The 9,091-nt window shown below is 48.5% G+C and overlaps 1 protein-coding gene across 2 annotated transcripts in view; it reads right to left on the bottom strand.

Annotated features, from left to right (window-relative positions):
* ATRAID (all-trans retinoic acid induced differentiation factor) overlaps window positions 1–9,091 on the bottom strand; it is a 47,673-nt gene that overhangs the window by 15,263 nt on the left and 23,319 nt on the right. The gene's annotated exons all lie outside the window — the stretch shown is intronic.

Below are 9,091 nucleotides of genomic sequence, written 5' to 3'. Positions count from 1 at the left end.
CTGTATATTACCGTATATATGTAATAAAAAGCGCCCCTGTATATTACCGTATACGTCTAATAGTGCCTACTATATATTACCTCACCCTGTAATACAAAGCGCATGCATGCGTATAATACGCACACATATTACCGTATACTCTGTAATACAAAGCGCATGCATGCGTATAATACGCACACATATTACCGTATACTCTGTAATACAAAGCGCATGCATGCGTATAATACACACACATATTACCGTATACTCTGTAATACAAAGCACCCCTGTATATTACCGTATACATGTAATAGTGCCTACTATATATTAGCACAATGTGAGCTGAGTGAAGTGGTGCCCAGAATCAGTATCAGGCTCAGAATCAGTATCAGGCTCTGAATCAGTATCAGGCTCAGAATCAGTATCAGGCTCAGAATCAGTATCAGGCTCTGAATCAGTATCAGGCTCTGAATCAGTATCAGGCTCTGAATCAGTATCAGGCTCTGAATCAGTATCAGGCTCTGAATCAGTATCAGGCTCTGAATCAGTATCAGGCTCTGAATCAGTATCAGGCTCTGAATCAGTATCAGGCTCTGAATCAGTATCAGGCTCTGAATCAGTATCAGGCTCTGAATCAGTATCAGGCTCTGAATCAACCTTGATTGTAGCAATAATAATAATCCTTAAATGTCCAGATACTGATAGGATGGAGATAAAGAACCAGCCAGGAATAGTGGGTGCGTGGCCACTCCTCAGCCAGGAATAGTGGGTGCGTGGCCACTCCTCAGCCAGGAATAGTGGGTGCGTGGCCACTCCCAGTCTCCAGTGGTTCCCAGTCACATTCTCAATATTGTCGTTACTCTCCCTTATCTCTCTCTCCCTCCCGCTCATACTGCTCCTCCTGCCCCGTGTCCGGAGCACACGGCATCTTCTCTTCCGGACTTATCCTGCCTGGGACGTTGAGCCACGACACCGCGGGGATCTGTTGGAGAATAGGTTTGTGTTCCTGACACCACTACAGGAGGATTGATGAAACATAATCCCGAACGTTACTCACAATGTTTACTCATTAATACTGTGACCTTACTGTAGGATGTCATTCCCAGAGGAGAGATTTCCCAATGTTTACTGGTCACTCCCTCACATCACGGCCCGCGGGCTTTGCATGCACCTGTCTATATGATTTACGATCATTAAAATGTAATATTGTTATCCAGTAAATTATTATTCATTCTTATTCTTAAATAATTCACAAATATGGATCTTATACACTGCTGCAAAACTACCAATACAATCGGGGTTTGAACCATCTCCTGTTGATGCCTCAGTTATATATGTAGTTAATAATAATATTATTATTAAGTATGTATATATATCTACTTTACCTTATTATTAGACTGGGCACTATACAGAACAGAAGATCTGCATATTATTTTCAATATACTTTTATAGTTGTTGTTAAATGTAATTAGTTTGTTTTTTGGTTGTTATCCGCTGCGCCAATGAGGGCGTGCGTCGCATGCGTGCGGCCCGGAACGCGGTCGCGCGTTTCTGACCTCATTCTCGGCGGCACAGTAAGCGGTCAGTTAGGCTAAGGCCCCGGTAACGCCGCTGTAACGCGCGCCCGCGAGATTGGCGGCGCGTTGAGCCGATTCCCCGGTCTGCAGCCCACTGCAGGAAGAGAGGGGGGGGCGTGGCGGGGGCGCGGCCATGACGTCACCCGGCAGGTTCGCCCTCATTGGCTGAACCGCCAGGGGGCGTGGCTTAGCGCTCCGTCGTGAGTCCTGCTCTCCAGGAGCAGCTCTCGCCCCAGCGCTGAGGCCCCCCCTCGCAGCGGGCCCGGCACCATTGAGGGGAGGGCTCTCGTGAGCGCAGCGTCCGCCACAGCGGACGCTGTAGTAGGCAGCGGGGGCAAGGCCTTATGCCTTTCGACCTGCTGCTCCAATGGGGGCGTGCGTCTCGGACGTTGCTCCCGGCGACGCAGTGGGAAGTCGATCATGTCTGATCTGCTGCTCCAATGAGAGCACGCGTCGCACACGCGTGACCCGGAACACGGTCGCACGCCCTTGACGTCACTCCCGGCGGCGCAATGGACAGTCAGCTACAAGTGGGTGTCTGTATAGAAACCTCTGTGTGTAGTTAATTTCCTACAAGGGTCAGCTAGAAGCGGGGTCTCTATATACAGACACCCACCTGCTGCATTATATGTGGATATACTCTAGCATGTATGTGTGGGATCTACCCCTCACAGGGCTGGGATCTACCCCTCACAGGGCTGGGATCTACCCCTCACAGGGCTGGGATCTACCCCTCACAGGGCTGAGATCTACCCCTCACAGGGCTGAGATCTACCCCTCACAGGGCTGAGATCTACCCCTCACAGGGCTGGGATCTAACTAACCCTGACAGGGCTGTGTGTGTGTGATCTAATCCTCACAGGGCTGTGTGTGTGTGATCTAACCCTCACAGGGCTGTATGTGTGTGATCTAACCCTCACAGGGCTGTATGTGTGTGATATAACCCTGACAGGGCTGTATGTGTGTGATCTAACCCTCACAGGGCTGTATGTGTGTGATATAACCCTCACAGGGCTGTATGTGTGTGATCTAACCCTCACAGGGCTGTGTGTGTGTGATCTAACCCTCACAGGGCTGTGTGTGTGTGATCTAACCCTCACAGGGCTGTATGTGTGTGATCTAATCCTCACAGGGCTGTATGTGTGTGATCTAACCCTCACAGGGCTGTATGTGTGTGATCTAATCCTCACAGGGCTGTATGTGTGTGATATAACCCTCACAGGGCTGGCTGGGATCTAATCCTCACAGGGCTGGCTGGGATCTACCCCTCACAGGGCTGGCTGGGATCTAACCCTCACAGGGCTGGCTGGGATCTAACCCTCACAGGGCTGGGATCTAACCCTCACAGAGCTGGGATATAACCCTCACAGGGCTGGGAACTAACCTTCACAGAGCTGGGATCTAACCCTCACAGGGCTGGGATCTATCCCTCACAGGGCTGGGATCTAACTAACCCGCACAGGGCTGGGACCTAACCCGCACAGGGCTGGCTGGGATCTACCCCTCACAGGGCTGGCTGGGATCTACCCCGTCACAGGGCTGGGATCTACCCCGTCACAGGGCTGGGATCTACCCCGTCACAGGGCTGGGATCTACCCCGTCACAGGGCTGGGATCTACCCCGTCACAGGGCTGGGATCTACCCCGTCACAGGGCTGGGATCTACCCCGTCACAGGGCTGGGATCTACCCCGTCACAGGGCTGGGATCTACCCCGTCACAGGGCTGGGATCTACCCCGTCACAGGGCTGGGATCTACCCCGTCACAGGGCTGGGATCTACCCCGTCACAGGGCTGGGATCTACCCCACCACAGGGCTGGGATCTACCCCACCACAGGGCTGGGATCACCCCATCACAGGGCTGGGATCTACCCCATCACAGGGCTGAGATCTACCCCATCACAGGGCTGGGATCTACCCCATCACAGGGCTGGGATCTACCCCATCACAGGGCTGGGATCTACCCCATCACAGGGCTGGGATCTACCCCATCACAGGGCTGGGATCTACCCCATCACAGGTCTGGGATCTACCCCATCACAGGGCTGGGATCTAACTAACCCGCACAGGGCTGAGATCTAACCCTCACAGGGCTGGCTGGGATCTACCCCTCACAGGGCTGGCTGGGATCTAACCCTCACAGGGCTGGGATCTAACCCTCACAGGGCTGGGATTTACCCCTCACAGGGCTGGGATCTAACTAACCCTCACAGGGCTGTATGTGTGTGATCTAACCCTGACAGGGCTGGGATCTAACCCTCACAGGGCTGTATGTGTGTGATCTAACCCTCACAGGGCTGGGATCTAACCCTCACAGGGCTGGCTGGGATCTACCCCTCACAGGGCTGGGATCTAACCCGCACAGGGCTGGCTGGGATCTACCCCTCACAGGGCTGGCTGGGATCTACCCCTCACAGGGCTGGCTGGGATCTACCCCTCACAGGGCTGGCTGGGATCTACCCCTCACAGGGCTGGCTGGGATCTACCCCGTCACAGGGCTGGCTGGGATCTACCCCGTCACAGGGCTGGGATCTACCCCGTCACAGGGCTGGGATCTACCCCGTCACAGGGCTGGGATCTACCCCGTCACAGGGCTGGGATCTACCCCGTCACAGGGCTGGGATCTACCCCGTCACAGGGCTGGGATCTACCCCGTCACAGGGCTGGGATCTACCCCGTCACAGGGCTGGGATCTACCCCGTCACAGGGCTGGGATCTACCCCGTCACAGGGCTGGGATCTACCCCGTCACAGGGCTGGGATCTACCCCGTCACAGGGCTGGGATCTACCCCGTCACAGGGCTGGGATCTAACTAACCCGCACAGGGCTGGGATCTACCCCGTCACAGGGCTGGGATCTAACTAACCCGCACAGGGCTGGGATCTAACCCTCACAGGGCTGGCTGGGATCTACCCCTCACAGGGCTGGGATCTAACCCTCACAGGGCTGTATGTGTGTGATCTAACCCTCACAGGGCTGGGATCTACCCCTCACAGGGCTGGGATCTACCCCATCACAGGGCTGGGATCTACCCCATCACAGGGCTGGGATCTACCCCATCACAGGGCTGGGATCTACCCCTCACAGAGCTGGGATCTAACTAACCCTCACAGGGCTGGCTGGGATCTACCCCTCACAGGGCTGGGATCTAACCCGCACAGGGCTGGCTGGGATCTAACACTCACAGGGCTGGGATCTAACCCTCACAGGGCTGGGATCTAACCCGCACAGGGCTGGGATCTAACCCGCACAGGGCTGGGATCTAACCCGCACAGGGCTGGGATCTAACCCTCACAGGGCTGTATGTGTGTGATCTAACCCTCACAGGGCTGGGATCTACCCCTCACAGGGCTGGGATCTACCCCTCACAGGGCTGGGATCTACCCCATCACAGGGCTGGGATCTACCCCATCACAGGGCTGGGATCTACCCCTCACAGAGCTGGGATCTAACTAACCCTCACAGGGCTGGCTGGGATCTACCCCTCACAGGGCTGGGATCTAACCCTCACAGGGCTGGGATCTAACCCGCACAGGGCTGGGATCTAACCCGCACAGGGCTGGGATCTAACCCGCACAGGGCTGGGATCTAACCCGCACAGGGCTGGGATCTAACCCGCACAGGGCTGGGATCTAATCCGCACAGGGCTGGGATCTAATCCGCACAGGGCTGGGATCTAATCCGCACAGGGCTGGGATCTACCCCTCACAGGGCTGGGATCTACCCCTCACAGGGCTGGGATCTAGGGAAAATATTTTTCTCTGTTTATTTGGCACCACAGTGTCACTGATTGTTTGCAAGTGGTCGCTGCCTCTATACCTTAGGGCAGGGGGGCGCCCCCCAGTTTGCGCCCCGCTGCCCTAGGGCATTACACTGTAGCCTATTTCTTTGGCATATAGGGTCACTATACCCTTAGCTGAGTGTGGCTTGCGTGACCTCACTAGAGGCAAACTGTGGTATATACTGACCTAACGCACTGAACTGGTCACCCCCGGCCGTAATCATTCGTTAGCACTTCCTGCTATTAATCATTCGTTAGCAAGTCCTGCTATTAATCCTTCGTTAGCACTTCCTGCTATTAATCATTCATTAGCACTTCCTGCTATTAATCATTCGTTAGCACTTCCTGCTATTAATCATTCGTTAGCACTTCCTGCTATCATTCATTAGCACTTCCTGCTATTAATCATTCGTTAGCACTTCCTGCTATTAATCCTTCGTTAGCACTTCCTGCTATTAATCATTCGTTAGCACTTCCTGCTATTAATCATTCGTTAGCACGTCCTGCTATTAATCATTCGTTAGCACTTCCTGCTATTAATCATTCGTTAGCACTTCCTGCTATTAATCATTCGTTAGCACTTCCTGCTATTAATCATTCGTTAGCACTTCCTGCTATTAATCCTTCGTTAGCACGTCCTGCTATTAATCCTTCGTTAGCACTTCCTGCTATTAATCATTCGTTAGCACTTCCTGCTATTAATCATTCGTTAGCACTTCCTGCTATTAATCATTCGTTAGCACTTCCTGCTATTAATCATTCGTTAGCACGTCCTGCTATTAATCATTCGTTAGCACTTCCTGCTATTAATCATTCGTTAGCACTTCCTGCTATTAATCATTCGTTAGCACGTCCTGCTATTAATCATTCGTTAGCACTTCCTGCTATTAATCATTCGTTAGCACTTCCTGCTATTAATCATTCGTTAGCACTTCCTGCTATTAATCATTCGTTAGCACTTCCTGCTATTAATCCTTCGTTAGCACTTCCTGCTATTAATCATTCATTAGCACTTCCTGCTATCATTCATTAGCACGTCCTGCTATTAATCATTCATTAGCACTTCCTGCTATTAATCATTCATTAGCACTTCCTGCTATTAATCATTCATTAGCACTTCCTGCTATTAATCATTCATGAGCACGTCCTGCTATTAATCATTCGTTAGCACGTCCTGCTATTAATCATTCATTAGCACGTCCTGCTATTAATCATTCGTTAGCACTTCCTGCTATTAATCATTCGTTAGCACTTCCTGCTATTAATCATTCGTTAGCACTTCCTGCTATTAATCATTCATTAGCACGTCCTGCTATTAATCATTCGTTAGCACGTCCTGCTATCATTCGTTAGCACTTCCTGCTATTAATCATTCGTTAGCACTTCCTGCTATTAATCATTCGTTAGCACGTCCTGCTATTAATCATTCGTTAGCACGTCCTGCTATTAATCATTCGTTAGCACTTCCTGCTATTAATCATTCGTTAGCACATCCTGCTATTAATCATTCGTTAGCACGTCCTGCTATTAATCATTCGTTAGCACGTCCTGCTATTAATCATTCGTTAGCACTTCCTGCTATTAATAATTCATTAGCACGTCCTGCTATTAATCATTCATGAGCACTTCCTGCTATTAATCATTCGTTAGCAAGTCCTGCTATTAATCCTTCGTTAGCACTTCCTGCTATTAATCATTCATTAGCACTTCCTGCTATTAATCATTCGTTAGCACTTCCTGCTATTAATCATTCGTTAGCACTTCCTGCTATCATTCATTAGCACTTCCTGCTATTAATCATTCGTTAGCACTTCCTGCTATTAATCATTCGTTAGCACTTCCTGCTATTAATCATTCGTTAGCACTTCCTGCTATTAATCATTCGTTAGCACGTCCTGCTATTAATCATTCGTTAGCACTTCCTGCTATTAATCATTCGTTAGCACTTCCTGCTATTAATCATTCGTTAGCACTTCCTGCTATTAATCATTCGTTAGCACGTCCTGCTATTAATCATTCGTTAGCACTTCCTGCTATTAATCATTCGTTAGCACTTCCTGCTATTAATCATTCGTTAGCACGTCCTGCTATTAATCATTCGTTAGCACTTCCTGCTATTAATCATTCGTTAGCACTTCCTGCTATTAATCATTCGTTAGCACTTCCTGCTATTAATCATTCGTTAGCACTTCCTGCTATTAATCCTTCGTTAGCACTTCCTGCTATTAATCCTTCGTTAGCACTTCCTGCTATTAATCCTTCGTTAGCACTTCCTGCTATTAATCATTCGTTAGCACTTCCTGCTATTAATCATTCGTTAGCACTTCCTGCTATTAATCATTCGTTAGCACTTCCTGCAATTAATCATTCGTTAGCACTTCCTGCAATTAATCATTCGTTAGCACTTCCTGCAATTAATCATTCGTTAGCACTTCCTGCTATTAATCATTCGTTAGCACTTCCTGCTATTAATCATTCGTTAGCACTTCCTGCTATTAATCATTAGTTAGCACGTCCTGCTATTAATCATTCGTTAGCACTTCCTGCTATTAATCATTCGTTAGCACTTCCTGCTATTAATCATTCGTTAGCACTTCCTGCTATTAATCATTCATTAGCACGTCCTGCTATTAATCATTCGTTAGCACGTCCTGCTATCATTCGTTAGCACTTCCTGCTATTAATCATTCGTTAGCACTTCCTGCTATTAATCCTTCGTTCGCACGTCCTGCTATTAATCCTTCGTTAGCACGTCCTGCTATTAATCATTCGTTAGCACTTCCTGCTATTAATCATTCGTTAGCACTTCCTGCTATTAATCATTCGTTAGCACTTCCTGCTCTTAATCATTCGTTAGCTCTTCCTGCTATTAATCATTCGTTAGCACTTCCTGCTCTTAATCATTCGTTAGCACTTCCTGCTATTAATCCTTCGTTAGCACTTCCTGCTATTAATCCTTCGTTCGCACTTCCTGCTCTTAATCATTCGTTAGCACTTCCTGCTATTAATCATTCGTTAGCACTTCCTGCTATTAATCATTCGTTAGCACTTCCTGCTATTTATCCTTCGTTAGCACTTCCTGCTATTAATCCTTCGTTAGCACTTCCTGCTATTAATCATTCATTAGCACTTCCTGCTATTAATCATTCATTAGCACTTCCTGCTATTAATCATTCGTTAGCACTTACTGCTATTAATCATTCGTTAGCACTTCCTGCTATTAATCATTCGTTAGCACTTCCTGCTATCATTCGTTAGCACTTCTTGCTATCATTCGTTAGCACTTCCTGCTATCATTCATTAGCACTTCCTGCTATTAATCATTCATTAGCACTTCCTGCTATCATTCATTAGCACGTCCTGCTATTAATCATTCATTAGCACTTCCTGCTATTAATCATTCATTAGCACTTCCTGCTATTAATCATTCATTAGCACTTCCTGCTATTAATCATTCATGAGCACGTCCTGCTATTAATCATTCGTTAGCACGTCCTGCTATTAATCATTCATTAGCACGTCCTGCTATTAATCATTCGTTAGCACTTCCTGCTATTAATCATTCGTTAGCACTTCCTGCTATTAATCATTCGTTAGCACTTCCTGCTATTAATCATTCATTAGCACGTCCTGCTATTAATCATTCGTTAGCACGTCCTGCTATCATTCGTTAGCACTTCCTGCTATTAATCATTCGTTAGCACTTCCTGCTATTAATCATTCGTTAGCACGTCCTGCTATTAATCATTCGTTAG

The sequence above is a fragment of the Ascaphus truei genome, chromosome 4 (genome assembly GCF_040206685.1).
Source record: "Ascaphus truei isolate aAscTru1 chromosome 4, aAscTru1.hap1, whole genome shotgun sequence".
In the NCBI taxonomy this organism is placed as follows: Eukaryota; Metazoa; Chordata; class Amphibia; order Anura; family Ascaphidae; genus Ascaphus; species Ascaphus truei.
This window is presented reverse-complemented; position numbering and strand designations above follow the sequence as displayed.